The 26,393-nt window shown below is 36.2% G+C and overlaps 1 long non-coding RNA gene across 2 annotated transcripts in view; it reads right to left on the reverse strand.

The window, feature by feature from the left end:
- Window positions 1-741: 741 nt before the first annotated feature.
- LOC118699841 (uncharacterized) overlaps window positions 742-26,393 on the reverse strand; it is an 83,529-nt gene continuing 57,877 nt past the window's right edge. Inside the window, exon 4 of one of the 2 annotated variants that reach the window (XR_004982129.1) lies at window positions 742-883. This is a non-coding gene — a long non-coding RNA (uncharacterized LOC118699841). Of the gene's footprint in view, window positions 884-7,987; window positions 8,148-26,393 lie in introns of those variants that run through there. The other variant, XR_004982130.2, reaches the window with a different exon arrangement.

The raw sequence follows: 26,393 nt of genomic DNA on the forward strand, positions 1-26,393 counted from the left end.
TTCACACTGGAATCAGTCACCAACTTTACTGGAGTGATACTCAGAACTTCAAACAATTCTGGTCTAGTGCTTTCAGAATGCCCCTGTATACGCAAAAAAATGATAAGTTCATTTTATGCAGCAGGGAACTGAGGTAAAAATTATAAAGGAACTTGTTTAACCATTCAAAAATAGAAATTTTCAGGTTTGTTAATCCTATAGGAATTCTATAGCTTAGGTTGTATCTTTAAATGTGATTTCATAGGTTTTGGCTATCACAGAAAAATTCACAGAAACAAATTTCTGAATCCTTGGTATCTGGTATTTTCAATTTATGCATGTGGTTAAATAATTTACTGATTACTCTTTATGGTGTCCTCAGAGCATTCAAAGCAGGTGAGAATAGTTTTTGGATGGTATTTAAATTCATAGCCTTCTGATGCTATAAGAAGACTCTTTGGTGTTGTATACCAGATCCCTATAAAGCTCATGATTAAAACTGTAAAATACATCATCTAAGCACAGCAATTAATAGAACCAGGTTGTCCCCAAGAGGAATCTGAATTCACAAGAAACAGATAAAAAATAGCCACAAATTTGTTCTGATGTTACAAAATTGGTTATGTCCATATCTGCTCAGTGAGTTTAGGGGAAAGTTGGTTGCTTCACTCTGGGCAGTACATGAAAGAAACAACTAAATTCTCGGGAGATTCAGTAACAAAATTTTACTAGCACTTACTTTTACTTTAGAACATTCAGGTAGAAAACACAAAATAAACACTTAAGAAAAATGTATAAGCAGAAAAGAAAGAAAAATTAGAAAAGGGAGGAGTAGAAAGATATTACCACCTGTGGACCCAGTGACAAGATGTTGGTCAAAGTGATGGTCACAGTCTTGATCTGTCTGGGATAGAGGAAACACATGAAACACAAACTTTAATGGATTAATATATGCTCAGGCCTTGTGGGAATGCCCAGGTACATTCCCTGGGACAGGGAGTTTTACAGTGTCTGATTAAACACTGTGGATCATGGCATATTCTGGAGTCTTTGATGGTTCATGATCCATTCTAACACATGAAAACTGCCTCTCATGTCAGTGTAGTTGAGCCAATTTTTCTCCATCTGAAGGGATTAACACCCTCAAGCCTACCTAGAATGTCCCAATATGTCCTGCAGAGGAAGTTTTCCCACCTGAGCCTGTGGAAGGCAGGACAGCGGCATGATGAAAAGCATTATCCCATCTCTCAGGATCTACATATTGGTCTCTCCCCTTACCTGGCTCAAACTTAGCTTGTAGCCTTGTAGTGGGTGGGTGTGCATTCCCCTTGCACCTGCATGGTTACTTTGTGCATAGTCAGCAAAACACACACTGCTTTTGAAAATGCCAACTATTTTGAGTCATTGAATATTAACATTCCAGTCTCTCACTGGAAGACAGTAAAAGACATATTCTCAGTGTTTTTTATTGCACAGTATGGTTATGAAGAATCCTCCAGAAATGGGAAAAAATAAAATTAAATAAAAAAATAGAAGTGACTACTTCTGGCTCTGTAACTTTTAATTTCTTAAAAAAACCATTTTGTTTATGCTGATGTGAGACTACAGCAGCGGTGAACTTACAGAGCACAGTCAGAATGGAGATATTCCTCAAAAGCTCAAATGCAGAAGTGGCATGTGGTTCTATGTGCATTTTCTAGATAAATAATAAAATTAAATATGAATTATTGCAGGAAGTTTGTGGTTTTTTAGTCTCAAGCAATAATTTCAGAACATTTCTATTCATGTACTGTGAGGGCTGTAGGATCCGGACTACTACTATGAGCATGTTATCTTTGAATCACCAGCAGCTGCAGGAATATTTGGGGAAGCCTTGGCCACATGCTCCTTTCTATAACCTGTCTGCAGACACTGATTTCCTATCACTAGTGGAGAGCAGGTAAAAGACAGATATGCCTCTGCTCAGAGCCAGGGTGGCCTCTCTTGTAATCTGGAGTTCTAATGTTGATATAAAACATATGAGCCCCATGTTATTTGATTTCCTTATTTTTTATGATTTCAACTTCTTCCTGTAACACACAAGACTAATTTATAATATCCTTTAGGCACTCCAATATTTCTTATACCCTCACAAGAATTTCTTGACTGGTGTCCCTGATCTTCAGTTTTCAATCCAGCAATTCAATGTGGGGTGATCTCTTCATGCTCCCTGTATTATTGCTTTAGTACAACCCTGCTAAAATTACTGCACCATCACTAGAGTTGAATGAATTCAAGATAAGAAATGCAGTGTGACAGTTTCAAAGGAAATGACAGAATGGTTTAATTAGTCCCTTTGTGTGTGCTGATTGATTCCTAGAGAAGTTTTTGTTCTAGTGGAAGCAGATGTAGATGGTAGTCTCAGAGCTAGAGAGCTAGGATTATTTCACATGTTTTTATTGATAGCTCCAAAAAGTCTAAAAGAGCAAGGCATTAGAGGATCAGACAGAAAACTGAGAGATTGGCTAGTTCAGGAATTAGCTGCATATTTTTTCCATTTTTTCTAATACACAATGTGTAGTAACTCAGAAAAGAAGAATAAAGCTGCAACATTACCAGATTGGACTGAAGAGTCAAAACTGTGTTTTGATCTCCATTGGATGGCTTACCTAGCTATATGAAGAATTCATATGACCTCATCCAGCCATGGATATTGAAGTCTTGAACATCTACAACATCCAAACCAAAATATGATATTGTTATTTCCTATTTAAATGGACATAAGGTGAAAGAACCCCAGGATCTACAGAAGAAAGTGTCCATCCAAGGCTTTCTATCCAAGGAAAATCTGAGAAACTAGATTTTTGCAGCTGCTGCAGCAGCCTGGAGGGGAGACCTGAATGAAGTTGTAATGATGCTCAGTGATGCTCCCTAAAAGGATCAAATGAACCTAAAAGCTCATCACTAATGAAAAGAGATTCCTTATGTATCAGTTTTGCCAGCTCAGGCACAGGTTGACAAGCAGGCAATAAAAAAAGATACCAATAAACAAAGAATCAATTATGTTGTTTTCCCTGGGTTTTTCAAATATATAAAGAAAGACAGTCTGGAATTGCATGTTCATGGTACCTAGGACATTTCTGTTTGTGAAAATAACAGGTTTCTCACAAGAATATTAACCAGTGTTGCTTAGGGACCCCCTGGGTGACTGATGGAGTCAGGAGTCATGATCTCCTAGTTCTGTCCATAGAGAAACACTGGCATCTTTACTGTCAGTGGCTTAATGCCTGGTTCTGACACAAATACTATGTCAGAATAGAACAGCTTCCATAAGAAAAGTGATTACTGGTGGCCTGCACAAGAAATGATCTCTTGAAAATTTCAAGTGCCACTTACTTTGAGCTCTTCTTTCAAAAGCAGACTAAGTTTTGACACATGTCCTTTGCAATATTCACATTAATTTTCTGCACTGGGCTTGCTTTGCTGACTTATCTCTTTTTAGCTGCATAGTAAGACATAGTGATTCTTTTACAATCAGTCTTTTATATCACTGACCAGGAGTTGCTGCTGAAAAATTAGGGAACAAAACTTAGTGGCAGGATGTATCATTCTTGGTAAATGCCCCAGTTTCTGTCTGAAAGCCAGAGCTTCTCCCTTGCCTCTTTATTGTGACACTACTCAGGCAGATAGCTGTTTCATCTTGGCTATTTACTGTGCAAGACACTGTCCAAAAGGCATTAGCTGTAAACAGTAATTTGCAGTACAGGGAATGCACAACTCTCTGCACGTTTACTGTCTAAAATTTGGGTGAAATCAGCAGTGGGTGATTGCCAAGTTTTAGCTTTGCATATTCTTGATGCATGTGCATAAATGAATATAATTCCTTTCTTCTTCTTTTTTTTTTTTTTTGGCAGATGGCCTCTGTGTACAAGCCTGAGAGAAATGATTCACTTCAAAAGCTTTCCTTGGAATCCATGTTATGCAGCAGACCAGCCCATGACAGTGAAGTACAGTGAAAGTTTACACAGAGACTTCATGTGTGTGATATATGTCTTGTATTTTCTTCCTGTTCCTAACAGATCACTCTTTGATCTGTTCATTACTCTCGTTCTTGCTGAAAGGTTTCAGCTCTCCTATACAGAAGCTAAAAGATAGAATGAATGGTTTTATTGCCTTGGCATGTTAGATTTCCAGACTCTCACAAAGAGAATGAAGGAAACGGACCAGATGCTCAGTCAGATATGACAGCTTCAGTATCTCCATGTTTCCAACAGAACTGTCTTCTCAGGGGAAATAGTCAAACCCCATTCACCATTACGCACTTCATAGCTTTTCCCATCTTGCAGTGTAGTTTTCTCTGTCATAGTAGAGGGATGGAAAACATTTTTTCTCCAAGGTCAGAAAGTCATATATGTGCCACAGGTCTAATGATAGAGCTGGAGAAGCAACCATGGCTGACAATTCATGACGACCCCAGAATCAGTTGTTTTGCTTGGTGGCAAAGATTTTTCAGGTTACTTTTTAAAAATAGACAGAATATATGCTCTTGTCTCCAAATCGTTACATGTGTTCCTGATTTTATAAGGACTCCTTACTGTGAAGATATTACAGAAGTTATAGTTGGTTGGGGGGTTATTTTTTTCCTTCAGAAAATAGTAGTAGATAGACAATTTCATGTAAAATTCTGGCAAAATATATTTTCTTTTTCTTTCTATAATTTATTAGTGATCCTGCTATAATACAACTGTTTATTTCTTCGCTCTTGTCTTGATTTCAGATATGTTTAGATAACTTAGATTCTGATGAAGGCTCTGAAAAATGAAAAATTGTGTAAGGAAATCAATACATTTAATGGAAAATTTCTGCTAACTCCTTTTATGTACCTGGGCTTGGTACTTAAAGTTCTAGTTAGCTAATAATTTTTTTTCTTTTAATTAGAATACTGTATTTTCTCCTTTTCCAAGAAGACAAGTTGTCTTTTCCATAAGAATTGTCTGAAAATAAGGACAAATACTTTGCAGTTACATCATCAAGCCATTAATGTAAAGCAGATACATTTGCTTACTTTGATAGGGTTTGACTGCAAGTTTGTATCACATATTCATTCCATCAACCTCCAGAACAGAGAACATAAACAAAACAGTCCTGTGAACACTTATTTTTTGGCATTCACTAACTTAATATATAGAGCTGGAAATCTCTTAGGGCAATACACTGATCTTATGAAGAAATAATCTGCCAAATTTCTGTAGAGTAGAGGAAATACCAGGAAAATTTAAACTGTTAAAAGTTATTTACTTATCTAAAAGCATTTGAAAATTGTGAATGGAAAGAATCAATAGTAATTTGCAGGAAAACAAAACAAGCTACTGTCTATTTGAGTGACACCTATCCAGTGGTAAATTTTCTTAAGTGAAATGAAATGGCATGAGTCCAAACAAGCTGTGAAAGGATTAAAGTGCTTCTAAATGCGGGAGTGGCAGTACTATTCACACAGACTGCTTTTTCTTGAACTGGTTGGAGTTTAATTTCTCCGCTCACATTCAGGGCTGATTCCAAACATCCCAGTGGAAAATATTTATTATCTTTGACTCACAGAACATGTTAAAGCAGAGAATGATTGAAAAATACTGGTTTGAGACTTGGTCCATGTATTCACTCTGTATAGCTGATACCTCTTGCTTGAACTGAGTTCTCATGAATAGTCTTGCAAATCCACCCTTGTTCAAGATGTCTACACATTATACCCCTCATGGATATTTGAGATCAGGAAATGCCCTGGGCGGTCTTATATACTTGGTGCTGGCCCGATCACGTTCTTGTCTCACAGATGGACATACCTTTCCCTACCCTTCATGTAAGTTGTATTAATGCAGGGTTTCATTATGGCATTTTTCTCCTTGTGCTGCAAAACTTATAAGGAATAAAGCATTTGTGCTGAATGGTTATCTATGGAACTAGGTAAATAATTAATTTCTGACTGATACAGAACTAGGGAAAAATTCAAGAAATAAGTGGAAACAAAAATGAGGTTTTCTCTTTTTTTTTAAGTGAAATTTTTATTTGTTGGCTACCCTCATGAACAATTTCTATAATGTTAAATATTTTAACATGTAGTAATTTTCCTTAGACCTTTTTGAATTCACAGTGACATATATCCCAATTTAAGGATAATAGAACAAAACATGTTGGGCTCCTCAAAAACAGCTCCTCAAAAACAGTACCCAACAAACATGTTGGGCTCCTCAAAAACAGTACGTCTCTCTAGGTTGAGAAGATGCTGAAATATTTTTTCCTAAACTCTACCTCTCATTTTTGACAGGGAATCCTGAAATTTTTGGCGTTTGAATTTTTTTCATTTTCTTTCATCATAAATATTGTGATTTTTTTCTTGTTCCTTTGCCATGAAGGTGATGTTGAACTGGATCAAAGGAAAGAATGAGCACAGGCTTGTGATAAGTTTACAAATCATATTTTCTCCCTACCTTCCTGCAAATGGCTGAAAACCACAATTAAATGCAAAGCGTTTGTGAAGTAAAAGTTTATTTTAGTTGCTGATGAGGCAAAAAGTTCACCACTAAGGCAGGACGATCATGATGTCAACAGTAGTTCTTGACACAGTTGCAGAACAGCATTGCTATTTTTGGGTTCCCATTCAGGAGTATGAATGATTGATTACATTCCATATTGCTCTCCATTTTTATAAATTATAAAATTATATATTAAAAGAATGAGGTCTTTAAATTTAGATGACAGGGAAAGATGCAGTCTGTTTGAAAATCTAGATTCAGATAGTCTCTCAAGATCTGAATTTTTATGGGCTGTTCCTCCCAGTGACTGTTTTAGTGGCTGACCCATGTTCACCTCATTTTTGCCCCAGTCCTCTCTGTGCAGATTGATGCAGCTGTTCATTATTGTCTTGACTACATTAATTATCTCTGATTATGTTAGAACTTTAAAATATGTATTCAGCCAGTACTGTATAACAGAGAAAGTTAGAATTTTTACTGTTCAAAAACAATCTTGCAGCCTCTTGGCAGATACTAATTTTTAAAAGATAAGACTTACATGAAGAAAAATTGTAATTTTTTTTTAAATTTGAAGAACATTTTTTCCCATCAATTAAGTATAATGATGGAAAACACGTTTAAAACACAATTTAGTCTTGCAAACCTCCTTATAAATGCAAAACAGATGATAGAAAGGTTGACATTTCAGATGCTCAGGAGCCTGAATACTGAAACTCTTCTCCCAGAACTCTATTTTTTTACTACCTATGTGACAGGTATCTCTCACCACACTCAAAGAGCTGTCATAGGATTGTAGGTCAAAGATATGTCTCCACGAAGAAGACTATCAGTTGAACAGTTTCTTTGTAGAAATTCTTATGTGACTTCATACAAGTTATGAAGAATGGGATAGTTCATGAGGTGTCCAGTGCTCTCAGGTGGTGAAAGGATCTTCTGCCTGTCTTGTCTTCATCTTGCACTGTGTAAAAAACAGGTGTTAGGGCAGGTGACCCAAATCTGAAGATCTTCACAAAGACAGACCTCATGGCATCAATGACTTTCCATTCTGTTGGGGACCATAAACCTGTACTTGGCAAGTGTGTTTCTCTCTTTCCATTAGACAGTATGAAAAAACTGTCTTTATCTGGCAGTTTCTGCATGCAGGGGACTTTCCTCCCACCTTCTGTTGGTCTTTCTGATGTAGTTCTGCAAATGTTCTCATTGGTTGACAAGGGTGTCAGAATATCCTTGCTGAATTTGCTAGATTGCAGTTTTTGAGCAAGCAAGAAGCCAACTGTCAGGTGAGCTTTTAAATTAAAATCTTCCTGCAATTTTGAACCCTTCTCTTCAAAAATTTCTCAATCTATTCCCCCCCCTTGGTCTGACCCTACGTTTCATACTGTTAGATTTTGTATCCCTCTCATCATTGAGTAGTGTTGAGCAGTGGCATTACACATTTGCACTTACAGACCTCAAAGATCTTCTTGGATGTAGAGAAAGAGAATCAGAGAAGCAGCCAAAAACCAGGTCTTGCATGTCTTGAGCATTAGGACTTTCCAACTGAAGAGAACTTTGAGGTGGATCAAATCTCCGTCATATGATGCAGCAATGTCCAGAAGGAGTTGATGTCTTTATCAGGAATTGCAGTTTTCTTCGAGGTAGTCCGACTTTTCCTGTTCCCTGTGAGTGGAGAAGAATGTCTATACTCATCAGGCTGATGGATTACTCTACTATTCTCTGCATTGCCTCCAAAAGTTCAAATAGGACAAAATTGCTGTTTTCAGCGCTGCTGTGCATAGGTTACCCTATTGCAGAGTGGAATTATTTTTCTCCCTTACCTTCAGGGGAACAGTGCCTGAAGAAACAATGCTGTAAAATGTACTACCTTCAGATCTCCTATTTGCCAAAAAGAAAGTCTGGATCTGCATGGTTGCCCATAGGCAGCCTCACACTCAGCAAGATCGATACATCTGCATATCTTTACCACCAATGTGTGGAGCACAAATTCCTCCACTTCTGAATCCCAAAGGCAAAACAGGAAGCTAAATTAATTCTTGTCATAACCCATCCTGGATGACACAAGCACCATTCCCACTGGCTTGGTGGAGGTGGCCACTATGATCGTGAGAGCAGCTCTTGCCTCTTGTGCAAGAGCAGGGTGCTGAAATATCTGGGACGTATTATTTACAAAGTACTTTTTTACCATGTACTTTATTGACTGCATTAACCAGAAGCATTTTAAGGAGTTTTCCAATTACTACAGGCTGGACTATGAAGCTTTGAAAATTAAGGTCACAACTGCAAAGGGTCGTTGACTGAAGAGAATATAAACTTCATGACAAAGAACTTGAATTCTGCATGCTCAAATATTCACAGCACCTATGAGTTTTCCTGCTACTTTGCAACAAATACAGATGAAATACAGCTTCATTTGCCAGTGAGTCAGGCTTATAAAAATGGTAATTGTGAAGTGCAGTTGCTAACTGTATCAAGAGAGAAGGGATTTTATATGTAATGGAGATTCTTTTTAATGATAAATTATCTAGCTCCTGGCTATCATATATGAGCTCTATTAACTGCCAATAAATTGTTCATTGTTAAATCTAGTTCACTCTTCTTAATTAGGCCAAGAGGGTTTTTTTTCTCTTTCAATCTTTTTCTTGCTTAAATTTGGAAATATATTTGAAATCCTAATGATCCTGACAGCTGCACCAGACGCTACTGTAGAGTCATTAAGAACCGATGTTACGCAACAGAAGTCTGGAAAGATCTGAAAACCTATGCATTATACAAATCAGGGTTTAAAACACACAGTAATAGATGTGCCTGGTTAGAGATCCAGATAAATTCTGAGCATGCTCCTGTTACAACTTAAAAAAACCCAACAGCACACTCTAACCTTGTAGAGTCTAGAAAATATGCCTACAATTACCTGATTGTTTGAAAAGAATTAAAAGGTATGCTGTACAAAAAAAAATAAGAATAAAGGTAGGAAAATATTAAGCATATGAGCTAACTGCTGCTTAGGGAGCTCCTGGTGACCACTGTACTGGAGCAAAATCTTAAGTATTTTAGAGAAAGAGAGAGAAATTATTGGAAAGGCTGATGTTACCTCTCTGTAAACTTCATGGATCATTCCTAGACATGAAATAGATTCCACCTAAAGTAAAATGTCAATACGAAATTTTCATTAACTTTCAATTGTCAATTCATCACTACACAGAGTGACAACCTAAGTACTAGCTTAGTCCAACACGTCTCCATGGTGTTTCATCAGCACAATGGTATTAATAGCCATTCTAAACAAGGATCAAAATAAGACATTTTCTATAAAAGATAATTAAGATTTGGAGGTGTTTGACCTCCATTGCTGGAGATGTGTTTTTCCTTTCTACCTTCAGTCATACATGTGAAATAACAGGATTACTGAACCGGACTTTTATAAAATGCATTACCACCCACTTTGAATTGCTAACTGGCTCTCTGGCTACCATTTAAGGTTTGAATTTAATCAGTCAGCACTTTTTATACTCCTGGAAGATGTGAATTTTTCTTTAGGGCAGATAGAATGCTGGACTTGAGTGGCAAGAGTTGTGACTGCAGGGAATCCCAGTTGTCACAGCTGGAGTTAAGTAAGTCAAACTCATATGACTTTTCCCATAGGATTCAGTTAGCAAAAATTCCTGACAGAGACTAAAGGCAAGAAGGGACCAGACGTGCTAGAGATAAAATGTGTTTGTGTACACTGAAATACACCTTCCTCTATCTGCTGAGCAATTAGGAGCAGTTTAGACAATTGTATTCCTGCCTCACACCCCTCCTGTTTAGCCTACTTTAGCACATTTCTGGGTGTTTCAAGGCATTGAACATGTATAGTCCAGAGTGAGAGTTAGCAGTGGGAAAAGGTAAAAAAAAAGGCTGTAGATATGAAATATTATTAAAAAGATCATCTCTATGATAACAAATTTCTGTAGCAGAACAAATGTTTATTTTGATCTGAAAAGGTTTTGAAAATTTCTAACAGCTACATCAAAGCACTCATTTTGAACTATTTGTTTTGATATAAGTATTTTATGTGAATTTCTACAAACCTACCTCTTTCAATAAAAAATATATTTTTGAAAAAGAAAGAATAATTTTTACTCCTCAGTTTTAGGGGGCAATAAGATGGGATATATGAGTTCAGGTGGATCAAAATAAGTATTTTCTCCAACAAGCTTCTTATTATAAAGTTTTATTTGCAGTGAAATATCTAAGTGTAGTTTTATCTGATCTGGTAGATACTTATAGAAAAGAATTCTTCAGATATTGTGCAATTGTTTAAAACTATTTCTATTTATCATACAGGTAGAAGACATTCAGTCTCTTTGAGCAGTAGAGTTATGCACACTTTCTTTTCACCTTCCTTGCTCTCTCCAGAGCTCTTTCACACTTCCTCCCAAAAAACCACCTTCAAAACCTTGTTTTAAGTGGTCAGTTTAAATCAGATAGCAGCAGAAGTTGTCTTTTTCCTCTGTTCCCTGCAAAAGCCAGGTGCCCTCCAGCTCTTATTACTTCCCAGCACAGTGTTGTCTCAGTGGATTACAGAATTACAGCAGACTCAATAATCAATAACTGGCCTTCTCACTTCAGAAATATTCTATGGAATATTCTATGGATCTATTCTATGGAATACTAGGCATACTGGAAAAGTGCCTACAAATCAGAGAGGAACTGGCTTGGGAGACAAATGCAGATTGATTCACTTCTTACCTCCACTTTCTCTTACCATCTACATGGTATTTATGTTCCTAGCTTCTTAGTGTGCACAATGTATTTCAATTTAATTGTCAAAATAGAACACTGGATGGTCAGTGATTGTTTAATTGACATTTAAGTTTGGAACTAAATATCAGCACATATGTCCAGTGACTCAACAGGAAAATTTATCTGTGAATCAGGTTATATGCATCCTAAATTTAATCAATGGATTTATTGTTTCTCCCACTGCCCTCCAAGATTTTGATAAGGTTTAATGACTTGCATGCTGCCAACTAAGACTACAATAAAGATAATTTTATATTTTTCTTCAGGCCTTTTATAGCCAAAAATATGATAAAGTGTGGACTTGAAAATTTTAATTTTGAGTTGCCATTGTTCTCCCTCTTTCAGGCAGTTCATACAGCTGAACATGGGGTTAAGGGGAAATTTCTGTGGGTCCAATGGAAACTTTTGCCAACTCAAAAAAAAAAAAATTGGTTTAGTGTGTTTTTGGACTCTGATCTTTTAGTGTGGTAAACAACTTCAAGTCCTGTCCAATTCAATAAATCCTTAGGACAAGCAGTTTTACTCAGAATCTTTCAGATTAGTTCCTTGAATTGTAACATGATTGTATTTATTTTGTTTCTATTTCCTTCCTTCCTGCAGCAACGGATTGATCTTCTAAAATATTTGTTTTAATGCTCATAAATAATTAACTTCTGCTTTTCAACAATATGGTTGTGAGAGAAGGCTAAATTTTTAGATTTTCTTGTAATAAAATATGCCGTAAACCTTCATCTTTTAATTTAAATATATCTAAGTATTAGATATATCTAATTAAATGTATCTAAGGATTAATCTCAGGACCTCCATGAATAATTAGTGCACAATATTAACTGACAAAGAAATCAGACTGAAGCTATGCCTTACTGTAATTAAATACTGCTGCATTAAATAGGTTCTGACCATTTCCCTCCCCCACACAAAGCATTTTTAACAAGAAGAAGAAACAGCCTGAGGAGCAGTCCAGGCATTGCTCCTTCTTGCTCTTCAGTCTGGAGAGGGGGACTACCTGTGAAATTCAACATCTTTAGCCCAAGAAATAATCTGCCATTCCATCCTGCTATTTCCCTGTTTGTGACTTGCATCTTTCTCTAAACAAGGCACTCTCAGCTCACTGAAATGGGAAAAATAATGGAAAAGAGAGCATTAAGCCTAGAAACTTATTTATACCTAGTAGGGTCTGCAAATTTGTTTGTAAAAGCTGAGACAAATCTGAGATAGTAGTGTTTGGCTTTTGACTTCCCAGCAGAGTCTGCAAGCCCACATCTCACTGGAGAATTCCTCAGGAAAGGTTTTTAACTCTACTGACATTTCTTGTCAAATTGCAGAGATAGGATTCAGTGTATCTGAGGCTCTGGATTCACCCAGTGAATGTCAGTGCTTGAACAGAGAGAGATGAAGAAGCCTATGAAGCCTATGAGTATTTATATGGGAATCTTACAAGTCTACTTCATCATCTCTGCCGGTTGGGTAAAACATGGTATTGAAACACAGACCTACAGAACAAAAACTTCTCTCATCCAACAAAGCATGACTGTCATTTGGCCAAATCTGTGTCTGGAATTAAGGCGCTGGAGACATGCAGTTGGTCCTCTGTGAAGTCAAATTTTTGGAAAGGCAAGCTTAGAAATAGAAAAGAATGAAAAGTTTTGTTCTAGCTCTTATGAAAAAAAACAAGGCACATAGTCATGGAGGGGAGTGAGGGGAAAAAAAGCAATGTAAGAGTTATTTTTTCACACTAACTCTGCCTAGCCCTGTATAATGTGTTGTCCATAAAATAATCTCAGCAAGTGTGGAAACTATTGGCAGGTCTGCACTATAGAGCTGCAAAAGTAGGAGAGCAGATTAACTGTTAACTCTGGTCAATCTGGAGGAGAAGGGAAAAAAGGAAATACAGAGAAAAATAAAAATATGTCTAGGCTAGCCTATAGAATCCCAGGCACCATTACTTCTCCTCCCCCAACACTTACCCTTTTCTCCTGAATGAACTGTGAAAAGACCTGGAGCTATTATAGAGCTACAAAGAAATAAGGAACTGGTACCAGATGGGACCTCTTGTCTTCATCTCTCCCCAGCCCAAACAATCTGCTGCAAAATTTAGAAGAGAAGGGTGGAGAATCTAATAGTGTCTCAGAGTCAGAAAAATGACTCTGGCTCGAGCGCTGCCAGCCTGTTCTGGAGGAGGATTATTATTATTCTGTGTGCCAAAGGATATGGCTATTTTTCTCTCTCACTCACTCTTTGCAACAAACATTTGGCTACTATTAGCCAGCTGGCAAATGTAAATGAAACATCATGTATCACTTCAGTAGGGAGAGTGCCATCCATGTTTTGCCAGTCGTGCAGTGGTCTGACTGCCAGTGCACAGCTCAGCATGTGCCTTGCATCTCTTCCTTTATCTGGAAGCATAGATGAGAGTGGCAGGGAAACTTGTGAGGCAGAGGGAAAGTCTGTGGCACAGTTGCAAGACATCATACAGGAGAATCAGGCCAAAATCCATCTAGTAAAAGATGGTGGACTGACTGTATGCTCCTAAAAATCATGCCACATTGCTTATTTTTCCAAACTTCCTTCTCTACAGTTACAGAGAATAAAATGCAGAAATTGTATATGGAGAGGATGATGTTATTACCTGTTGTGGAAATAGACCTTTGAGAGTTGGTATAAACAAGTAGATGGAAGCATTCTTTGCTCTCATTAACACCCATGTAGTTTCAGCCTGCAATGCTGCTTAGGTGTAACAGGGAGAAGGATCTGGCACCATGCTATTGTTATCCTCCTCCTTTTCTCCAGCTTGATGTTCTTACTGCCTCTCTGCATTTCTGTTTTTTTTTCAATTTCTGATTTTTTATTTTCTCCTTTTCACTGTCACGTCAAAGATTGATGAATTAATATTTTTCCGTCACATTAAACATATTCTTCTTAATTAGCAAATAATGTAATAATATCATACAATAGGAGACATATTGATTTCATTGTCAGGCGATATTCTTATGACCTGTGTTTAACTGTATGGTAGCCTGACAAGACAAGTATTTCAATCCTCATAATTGTGTCATAGCAGAGTTAACATTCAGAACTTGACTATTTCCTTTTTGAACAAACAATGCCATGTGGTATTAGAAACTCTTTCCCAAAGATTTTACAGCAAAACTAAGTAGCTATTTATTTTAAATACACCAGTTAAGCATTATTAATGTACAGTACATTTCTAAGGTAAGGATGATGGATAGTCACATACAATGAAATGTTTTAAAACTGCAGTTGGAAAACTGCAACTGGAAAATGTAAATGTTCAAAAAAATAACCACATCTACAGACAGTACTATTTGCACATTTCAAAACAGTACTTAGAAATTGTTCTTTTATTGTTCTTTAAGGATTTTTTGGTCTGTTGGGATTTTTGTTGTTGGGGTGGGTTTTTGTTTTTTGGTTTTTTTCTGCTGGTTTTTTGGTGTGTTTTTTAATCTTCTCAAAAGTTTTTTAAGACTAGAATGTGTGTAGTCCTGAAAGAGCTCATTCCAAATGATGGAGGACAGGGGCTTGATAGAAAACATGAATTTATGTTGAGCAAAAATGTCAGTGTTTCCAGGGGGTGGGTTTTTTCCCCTCTTTTTTATGAAAGCAAACCATTGTCAATGAGAGAGAAAGAGAATGAATTGAAATACTCAGTTCCAGAATGGTTCAATAAACCCTAGAAGCCACCACAATGATATTTGCCAGAGTTAATTTGTTTTTGTTAGTTTCAAATTCGACAGATAAATAATGTTATTTATTATTTCTCTGACACTGGTGGGGAAAATGGTCTACTTTCCTTGATTTTCAGCATAGACTACAGAAATAATAAAAATCACCAAAAGGATATTACATGACCTGTTAATGGTGGTATTATACTATTCCAGGTGCAGTGGAAGCTTTTGGGATAGATTCTGTCTTACAATGGAGAAATTCTGTCTTTACTTTTAGGTTCTGTCTTTACTTTTGAGAAAAGTCTCTTGTTTCACTTCTATTAATCCAGGAGGAAGCCAGAGTGTGAGCTGTTTGCCAAGAATCACAGTGATTCTCTTCCAAGCTAGGATAATATCCACGTCCCCAGAATTTTGACTAATTGCAATTGTGAAAATGGATAACTATTTTTGTTTTTTTTTCTCAGAAAAGGATTAATCAAAAAACTGCTGACCATTTGCAGAGGAGATTTATCTTAAAAGCAAATAGTAATCAATCTTCTTGACAAATTAGGTGGGTTATTGAAAACATCAGTTGGTATAATTTATTGTACTAATATTTGGATCAGAACCCATACAGTGCTTGGTCCCCTTCTTTTTCACTGGCTTCTGGGGCTGAGTGAAAACAAAGGGGTGCATTTCTGCTGAATTTAATAAGCTTTGGATCATGATGCAAAAAGCCTCAGAAATAACAGACAGTGGAAGTCCATAAAATCAAAGAATTCACTTAGCTGGGTGCTCATTTAACCTGATATATTTATACTGAGCAATTTGACAGCAGTGAAGTATGTGCAGCTGAGCCATACACTGTCATTTCTCACTGAGAATTCTCGGGGACTTTGTGAGATGGCGTTATAAGTGCATTTCAGTTTTAAAGGCATCACCTCCATTACTCTTTTGGATTCCAGCAGATACAGGAAATAGATTCTTGTTTGTGGTGGAAAGGGCTTTATTCAATAAATTGTTAATGGAAAGGTATCTTATTTGTAAAAAGACGCGTTATGACTTCTCAAAGTCCAGTAACCACATTTCAAGAAAGAATATAAAGTTTTGAACTCAGTAAATAGCTTCCAAGGGACTCATATCTAATTTTCACATTCAAGATGTGAAAATTTGTTATTTTTAAAATATGTATTTAAATATTTTCTGATGTTCTCTTATACTAAATTTCATATCAGTTAACAAAGGAGCATTGGTCCAAAGCCTTCACTCTGTATTTTATTTTCCAGTAGTATTTAAAATTCTGAGCAGACAAGAGATTTTTTCTAGCTGAGAAAATCATGGTCAAAATATTTAACATTTGCAAAAAGTGATCTTCCCATGAGCATAATCCATTAGCTATCACCTGTGACAGCAGGAGCCAAAAATTATCAAGCCATCTATCACTCAGAATTGTTTCCAGTGACAAAGAACAACCAGTAAGATGTAACTTTCAAGGAACATTGGGTCCTTTGTTTGTTAAACAGTTTAAATTTCAGGAAAATCACATTATCCATTTTAGCAGAGAGTGTAAATGAGTATACATGACACATGAAGTCTCTTGTCTGGAATACTAGTGGTCCACTGGAGTTAGCAGGCTGGCACATCTGAGATACACCCGTCACTCTCTACTTAATTTCCTTTCTTCTTATTCCATCAATTTTTATGTAACTTTATTAAAAATGCTTTGTTATTGTAAACTTCTGAGTTAAAAATGCTTCCTGAGTTTAGAGCACAGAAGCAGCCACTTTGGCAGTAAGTGGATATTGAGTTTGGGCTGATTTGACTGTTTCAGTGCCTATGCTTCAAATCAGCTCTGTGACAAACTGAATCTTCTCTATTGAGATACACTAGAACCATTTTATTAGAGCTTAACCTTGTCAGGAAAAAGAGTGGAAGAAATATCCAGTCTCTGAGACTAGACTTGCAGACAAAAGGAATCACCCTGTAGAAAAAAAAGCCTGAGGGTTCCCACCTACCTAACTCTACATTATTTCATACCTTTTGAAATGAGTAGCTGGATTAATACAATATTTGCCTTGTTTGAAATTTTTATGCTTTCACAAAACATTTGTCATTATTCTTTCTACATGGTACTATAGTAGTCATTGTTAAAAAACAATTTTAAATGTTGTTAAGTAATGAACTAAAATAGATCATCCCAAAAATCACATTTTCTTTTAGTTTTGAATGAACATCTAATTTTCAAATTTTTTTTTTAAATTTAGATACCTAAAAAACCCCCAAAACCCACCAAAACCCAGAAAAACCAGCCAACCAACCAATAAACCAACCATAAAAAGAGACCAAGAGAATCGCGCCTGTCGTCCCTCCCCGCCCTGATCCTGTATGCCTTCCTTTTACTGATGCTTCTGTGTGGGGCATTGAAGACACTCAGAGCTGCAGCAGGTGGTAAGGCTTGAGGAAGGTGCAGAGCAGAAGAGTTCTGTTAAAGTTGCTGTTGAAGAACCTTACCTCTCTTCATAGCCTGAGTGGAGAGGAAAGGTCTTTTGGCATCCTGTATTAGAAGAGGGATATGAAGATTGTGGAAGAATGTCCTGAGCATGTTAGAGAAACAGGGAGGCAAAGCAGTGACATGAAAGGGATTGGATTTGTTTCCTAAAAAGAGAGAAATGTTTCTCTCTTTATCGCTTTTTCTCTCTGTAGAAGAATCCCCCAAATTCCACACGAGATTCAACCAAGGGCTCAGTAGTCGCAAAAAACTAAAATGACATTACACATCTTATATTTTTGGGAGCTGAGCTCAAGATATTTGTTCTCTTAGGCAAGGAATTGCTCACCTTTGCCTCAAGTTGGGCACCTGAAAACTGGAGCCCTCCAGCTGATTAGTAAGTGTAGAAAATTTGTCTCTGCTTCATAGGTATGCTTGCAGACAGCAAACATCAGGTAGAAGTACTGTACCAAAGAGCATATGTTATAAGATTTTCACCTAAGCTAGGTATATTTCACTCAATCTGAAAGAGTCTTTGCTCTGTCAGTGACTTAGTTGAATACCAGAATGTATATGGATGGTAACATAAAAGAGAGTAACAATGAGGCAAGAACTCGACATCATGCACCAAGATTGCATTTCTCATTAATGTTGCCACAGAGAGACAAATTTGTCTTGCTGGAAAAAAGGTGGTGGGTACTAGAGAAAATATTTCTATATTTGAAAATTTCTGGTGAATAGAATGATTGATAATTATGAGAGAAGGAAAAATAGATATTGCCTTATGTTTCAGATTTTTGCTTGGGTTATATAGCTCAGAGTTCAAATAGATGGTATTTGAGAACCAAACCTGTGTTTGGTTTTCAACCTTGGAAAGTGAAGAAGATTCCAATGACATACAGACAATGTAAACTAGTAGTAGGAATGCTAGAATTCATAGGGTGAAGGCCTAAATCTTTGTCTACTTTTATTAATGATATGAAAAGTCTCTGATAGCCTAGATACTAAAGATCTTCAACAACTATTTCATTGTTATTCTAATATATTTACAAAAATATGTTAAAAAGCCAATAAAAACATGTCTATATATAAAAAAGTCCATCCAATATTTTAATGCTAGTCCCACAGTGTCCATGGTATGTCATATCAGATTCTGATATGAAAGTACTAAGTATTTGGTGCGCTGAGATATCTTGTCTTTGCAAACAGAAGCAGTTAAACAAAGTTTGAATTTGTTAATTTTAGTTCCATTGGAAACACAAAGAGGAAAGCCAAACCAAAACCTCAAACAAAACATCCCCAAAACAGCGTTCCTCAGGTTGAAGTGGAACTGACTAGCAAAATACAATTCATTAACTGGTAGCAATCAAAAGCATTGATCAGAGCAGGGGCCTAAAATCTTAAATGAATTTTGAATCTCTGTGAACCAGTGATCATTAGGAAATGGATTATCTGTCTGACTACCTTTACTGCGGACAGGTATAAGTTCAGTGAAAAGGTAAGATTTAGCTCAAAAAGCTGTCCATGTGGTTTTGAACTGTTTGCCTTCATTCTTTGTACAGAGAGACATTGGCTGTTTTGAACTGTGGCATTAAAAACTTTTGCTGGTAAAGGCCTTGCAGTCAAGAATTTTTGTACAGAGAGGTATATTAGCTCTGTGCAAAAATTAAAAGAAGGAAATTATCACTAGGTTTCTTAGCATGTTTAATACAAATTCAGGAAAAATATTATCATTGTAAAGTCCACTTAACTACTAGCTCTCTGTCAACTACGTGTCACAGTAAGTATTCACTTTCTTTTTCAGAGCTTTATTCCTCATCCAGTCCTTCAGTCCTAAAGTGGGCAAATTGAGCTCTTTTGTAAGTTGCAACCAGATCCCAAGATTCACTGAAAATCCCCTTCCTCCACTATTTTGGAGAATCCAATTTGGTCTCTGGTAGCTGAACTGTACCTCCTATATTCTATGATTGGCATTTTTGGAGGTACGTACCTACCTAGTTATGGGGCTGAAGAGGCTTTCTGCTTTGGGACTGTTTAAATTTTTGTGGACTGAGACATGATCTGCAAGGACTTGAAAGACCCAGCGCAGTCTGATGGACATTAAAGCAAGGAGAATGAAATTCAACCTCCTCTGCTGCACTGAAGAAGTTAATTTCATTAATTGAAATATTACAGCTGTGGATCTGAAGAGAGAGCAGCTGTCAAACAAGAGGAATGTATTCAAAAAGGCCAGAGATAATTTAAGACAAAAAACAGCTCTTTGTCATACAGATCAGCTTTATCTTACTATAGGTGAATGATATCATAATTTGTTTAAACAAAATGTGAGCGAACCTTTTCCACATGATGAAGCAGTCTAATGTTATGCACACTTTTTAGGGTGAACCTTGTGAATTCTTAGCTGAGAAACAAAGTTTTATTAATCTCTCACAAATACCAATTATTGCATACATTACAGTCATAATATTTGTTACTTTCAGCATCAGCTTGATGATAGTTTACACTTCTGTGGTTTAGCCTCTCAAAGATTAACTCATATGGTCAGAGTAGATGATTTTTAGTTCAGAAAGTGTGATTGTGGTCCAAATTATCAGGCAGAAGGTGTCTTATTTGTTTAATCAAGGTAGATATACACTTCATCTTTACTTTTTTGTGCAAAAGCTAGATTTCTTAATCTCCATGCTCCTTCATTTCCATGTATTGGTGAAAGAAGAATAAATGGAACATTTTCACCTAGTGTGTTAGTCAGAGTGATCAAAATCAGAGGATCTATTAGAAAATCATCCTTCCAAATACTGCTGCTTTGAATAAAATGCTATTAAAAAAATTGGTAGGGCTTTTGACAAGTATACCAGCAGTCATATAAAAATGTACAATAGTTTATGAAAACCAATTGTAATGTTTACATGATGGAGCTGGATACACTGTGAACTGAATGGATATGTATGATGGAATGGAAACATGATGGTACTCTTAAGCCATCTCTCATCACAAGTTCATGAGGCTTGGCAAAGCTGTGAGATCTCACATCGCATCTAGTCAGTGCTGATGAGTGCGGGTAACTTTCTGAGGGCTGGATCTATCTGGTTAGGATGGAGTGATGAGATGCCTAATAAATACTTTTCACAATCATACCACCAAGCATCAGTTCTCGTGTTCCGTGATTTCTTAAAATTATTTCTATCCTTCATTGTTTGCAATGAGAAAAATACAAGTATAAAGGATTATGTTAGATTTTCAGTGAGGGAGAGTGTGTATTTTAAGCCAAGAGATTCAAAAGACAAGTGTGTTTTACTGATTTTTGAATTCTTATTTCCTATGAATACAATATATGTTGACCATATGTGCTTTTGGTTTTACCTGCATGTCTTCTCATCCATATATCATCACTTTCAACACAGGATATAGCATGACTGGCAGACAATCTGGAACCAATCTGTTTATCTTTAAAACATTGCTGAAAAGATTTAGAAGTTGCAAAGTCCTGAACTGGAAAGAAAACCTTGGAAGTAACAACAATGATTTGGAAAGACAGACAGTAACTTCAGAGTCTTCTATCAAGATCTGGTTGAGCAAAAATCATGTATGCTATCTCTCAGAAAAACATTTCAGTGGAATAGTCTTCCTCATTTAATAATGCAACCAGGAATCAACCACATAGTTTTTAATTAGCATTGTAATTTTCAGGAAGTGAAAGATGGTTGCTTTATAGACTTCATATGCAGCTCAGAAGGGGCTCCAAACACAGCTGCATTTGTTTATATTATACTGCTATTTTTTTAAGAGGGTACAACTAAGATACAGTATGTACTTGAAGACCTTGTCCTGCATGGCTAGAAAAATTTTATCAAAAGCCATGAATTCAATGTATTGAAATGTTGTTCTCTGATGCTTTTTTCAGCATTAGAAATCACAGGCTGTAGATGGTTTCCAAATAATCACTTTAGGAGAAATCTCCCACATGTATATTAATAAGAATAATATAAATATTCCAAAATAGATAAAAGCTCATTGAGGGGCAAATATAGAGCAAATCCTCTGTGGTTTTTTTTTGCATTAGTCATATCTGACATTCAACTCAAATATTTTGAATTCCTTTGTCTCTAATACTCAAGGATCACACAAATGCTTTACTAATATCAGTGGACTAAATCTCAAAATATTTCTGAAACTAGGACTTATTTGTGCCTGTCATTTCTTATTGCAATTCATAACTTTCTTATATTCCTATTATGCTCCTATCCTATCCAGAACTGAAAAATTCTGCCTGGAAATGTATGTGGTTTTCATCTTTTACATATTTAATTGTTGACTAGGAGGCAAAATCTTGCTGCCTTTCATTAACCACAGCAAGATTAAGGAGTAGCATCAGCAGCAGCATTCCTATCAGCATTATCATTGTATTATCCAAAGAGGACATGGAATCACAGAATGTCTCAAGTTGGAAGGAACCCATAATGATCACTGAGTCAATGCCAGATTATATTTACATTATTAAGATAATATGCTCTGATTTTGGCAGCTGCGGAGTGCTTATTGATTTCTAGAGGAAAGCAAATATAACTGAGGGCTGAATTAGGTGATAGGCACCCAAATTGATGAAATACTGCTTTCCAGCTCATAGATACTTCACTTTTTAGATGCTGAACACAAAAAAATTTAAAAGAAGTACAGCCTTTAGTGCCTACTTTGAACACTTTGCAAATAATATCTATCGAAATATTGTTTTCTTCCATTTACAAATATTTAATCCTTTCCTACTACAATTTACAAAGGTTGATAAGCTTATTAAAAAATGCATTGCCAAAGGGTAAAAACAAAGAAAGGTGTTGTAAGATGTACATTGCCCTGTTTTTTTCATTGAAGCATGTTGATCATTTTATTGATGAAGAGAATAAGTAAAGGTTTCAGATTTGGTTTATGTTTCTTAATCATTATTCAGAGTATTAAAGGACTTGCATAATCTATGTTGGTGGCAACTGAAAATAGACTCAGGGAAGGTTTCCAGGATGACTGCCATAAATATTTAAAGTTCTCCAAGTTCACAGTAAGTTTAGCACTCAAAGTCTAATATCCAAGGTCTTGCTGTGGCTAACAAAGTGCAGGCATCATTTCTGTCTAGATCTCCTGGCTGTCTCTTTGGTACTCGCCCTAAACGTGTGGCTCAGTCCTGTGAAGTGCTGACTATTTTCTTCTCCCCTAGAAGTTGAAAGCAAATTGTTTGAAGTGCCCATCAGCTCTGAGGATTAAGCCCACAAAAAATGCTATTGTTTGGAGACTGAATTGTGGTAAGTCCTGTTTTTGTACCATGAGTTCATTACTATATAAATTCACATTTACCCACAATTCCTGCTGAAACATATTTTGTACAACAAGTCTCCACATTTTATTTGTTCAGTCTGGTAATAGTTTGGAGATACTTTGTTTTTGTTTAGGTTTTGGTCATCAACATGGGGCATGGCCTTACTTTCACCAGATAGGAAAGTAAAGATGATGCAAGGACACCATGCATTAAAAATCAATTGAATCAGTTAAGAATCTGTTTCTTAAGAATCTATCCCTAAACAAATGCACTGAATTTTTAAAAATCTATATTTTTTTTTTATTTTACATTGAGATTCCTAATCTTTAATTTTCTTTCACTGTTATTAGTATAATGCTTGTAGGTTATTTCCTGACCACTAGCAATAGTGATCACTGCATCTCCTGCTTCAGCAGGGAATCTAAATACAAGCCTTTCTCTGAGTGCAAGGTAATTCCTATTTTTAAAAGGTGAAATCCCTTCCTGAATGCTGGTCCAAAACTATCTGGACAGTGGGAATATTTTTTCATTTATTTATCCAGTCTCCCTTGAAGGACAAGGAGGATAATGTTATTTATTAAAAAAAATAAAATTAATAGCATAAGAGGCCAAAACACTTTTTTCTTCTAAAATTAAACTTACAAAAACTTCCATGGAAGGGTGTAAAACCTACAGTGTTTGCCCAAGAGAAATTTCAAATTACTTAGGTAAACATGGAAGGTAGACTGGGTAAACACATATCTGGGTTAGGTTAAATATTGAGGTGTTTTAAAAGAATATTTATTGAGTTAAATATATTTATGCATACACACACATGCATATTGGTACCTGAAGATTATATATTCATATATAATACTACCTCAGAGCTATAGCAGCTCTTTGGTGAAAAAGTTGGCAGTAGATGAAACCAATTTAAAAATCTAATTGAGCAAATCAAAAGAACAGCAACAAAAAAAACCAAAATCCAAAAGAAATCCCAACAGCCCCTCATAAATTTAATGGAATCTCAACATTATCAATTCATTCATTTGGATAATGCAAATTTAAAAATAAATTGGTGTTATTTAAACAGTTGCTTCCTTTGTGATGAGTTTATTATATAAACATTGCCTTAAAATCCAGAGGACACATGAATACCTTGCCACATACTTTCTTGGATGATAAATTTTAAGAAAAGAAACTTGAAAAAAAATTGACTGAATTATTTCCATGTAGAAAAAACTAAAGTAGTTTAAAAAAGTGAAATTAATCCTTCAGGTGATCTTTACAATTTTCTTATGGACACTGAAAACAAATAAAAATATAATATGTTATTATTTATCCATCCTGTTAAAATTCCTGTACTTGCGGACAAACCTCAGTGAGTGTTTCAGGAAGATGTTTTAATTTCTGAACTCAAAACCAGAATGATTAAAGAAAGTTGAAGAAACACTAAATATATATTCTGACACGTGCCATAGATAGGAAAACTTCTGAAGGAGTATTAAAATAAAATTCAAATAAAGATATATAAAAAAGGTACATATATTACAGAAAAATAGATAGGTATTAAGCTACCATTGATCACAGGCGAAAATGCCTTTCAGTTTTGAAATTCCTCAGTATCTGTTGGCAGTTCTATTAAATGAAGGTGTTACTGACAATAGTTTTTACTTAAAATGAGTAAATTAAAATGTAGAGAAACCTATGCCATTGCCACTCAGACAGCTGTGTATATGAATGCAACTGGAGAGACAAGTGAGAAAGCAGATATTACATTTTTGGTATTTAGAAGCAGAGAGCTGCTAGTAGTTTTTAATTATGATTTGTTGTTTCTTTTATCCCAGTAAGATTTTTATTTCATGTCTAGGCTCCCTGTTTCCACCTAAGCTTCCTCTGGGACCACAGACTGCTGAGTTCACATCTAGAGACATAAATGCAACAATTTAAATAAAGTTAATTTGAAAAAAAAAAAATCATCTTGTTTGGAGCATGCCATAGCAGATAAAAAGCCACAGTGCAGCTGCCTGGTTGAAAACCCTCTAGCTGAGCATTGATAAAATTTATCACAGGGACACACATGGGAATGAACAGCTTTGCAAGCAGCCTGTGGTGAAACGTGTAACAGCTAAATATATAAAGGGATGATAGAGCTTGACAATGAAATCGTGGCAAAAAAGGCTAAAAACATGTTAGGAAGGGTTTCTCATGTGTCTTGGGTTTATTTTCTGAGATATTTTGTACACAGAGGCAGAGCAGAGAGTGGGGTGCCACGTACTTGAACCCACCTAAAGAGCTTGCCTTCCTGCTCTTCTTGCAACACACCTTGAGCTGGAGTGGAAATGGAAGAGGAAGGCTGGTACTAGCACTCAAAACAAACTGATGCTGTCACTTAACTTTTCAGCTTTTTCTTCCTGCTGCAGATATTTATTTTTAAAGTGGTTTGGAAGTTAAAAAGGAGGGAGGTATTTTAGAGTACATCTGACCCAAGTCAGAATGTCACCAAAACCCCTGACCCTGTAAGGTCATCGGGTGTTTTGATAAATTCAGAAAAGTTCTATTATAAGCAAAATGCAATGTAACTTTGTTCATTAAAGGAATATGGATGTGTAAGGTTTCTCTTTCTATCTGCAGTCACTCTTGTGCTACTTGTCGCTTGAGAGGGTAAAATTGACATGCAGATACCTCAGTCTATGTGGGTATTTTTAGCTCAGTTGTCCAAGAGTCTGGCAGCTAAAAAAAAAAGAGTAAAAAAAATCCCTGAAATCAAAGTGAAACATCCTTTCTTTTAAAGAAAATCTGGATTCAAGGAGCTGTTGAGAACAATGAAGAGCTGGAAGGTTAAGCAGTAGCATAAGGGTTTGTGAGAATTCAGGCATGGAATAGGGGTAATTGGTGACTAACGCAGACTTTGCTCATATGTATCTGACAATCCCAAAAAAGACTTTAGCAGACGCTAATCCACTTTGTGAAGGACATGTTCTGCTTTCTCCTTTGCTGACATTTACAAGCAACATCAATTAAAATGGTAGTATTTTACACCTGTGTTGCACATGTGTGAATGGCTGTAGGAAGAATACCACAGCTGCAAATCAGGTCCAGAGAGTTTGAATGAGAAGAAGCAGAAGGTTCATAAAAGAGTATAAGCTAAAGCCTCTTGCCAATTTAGACAAAGAAAAGAGAGAGAATAAGAGAGGAATAGGTCAAAGGACGTATGTGAGAAAGAGAAAGAGAGAGATAAAAAATGGAACCAGGCTCAGAACAAAAAAAAGGACAGGAAAAAAGTTGTTGTTGTTGTGGTTTGGGTTTTTTGGGTCGTCGTTGTTGTTGTTTTGTAATGAAACCATCCACAAGCAAAAAGCAGAGACTAGTAACAAGGAAAATGGACAAGAACATGGGAAACATACAAGGATATTCTTCTTTCCTGACAAGCAAATCCTAAGGCCCACAACAACCCACACTCTAACAAAGACTACAAGGGATTGAAAAAAAAGGAAATAAATTCAAACCACACTTTTCAGGTAGGTTATTGCAGGGAAGTTTTATGAGGAGATCAGATAAAATGACTTCCAGAGTAAAAAAAAAATCACACTGAGACCAAATCTAAGATTTTGCTCCATGATAATCCTGCATGCACCAAATGTATTTTTGAAATCCTTGTCCTTTTGGTGCCGTTTCATGACGGT

Source organism: Molothrus ater, chromosome Z, assembly GCF_012460135.2.
Source record: "Molothrus ater isolate BHLD 08-10-18 breed brown headed cowbird chromosome Z, BPBGC_Mater_1.1, whole genome shotgun sequence".
Lineage (NCBI taxonomy): Eukaryota > Metazoa > Chordata > Aves > Passeriformes > Icteridae > Molothrus > Molothrus ater.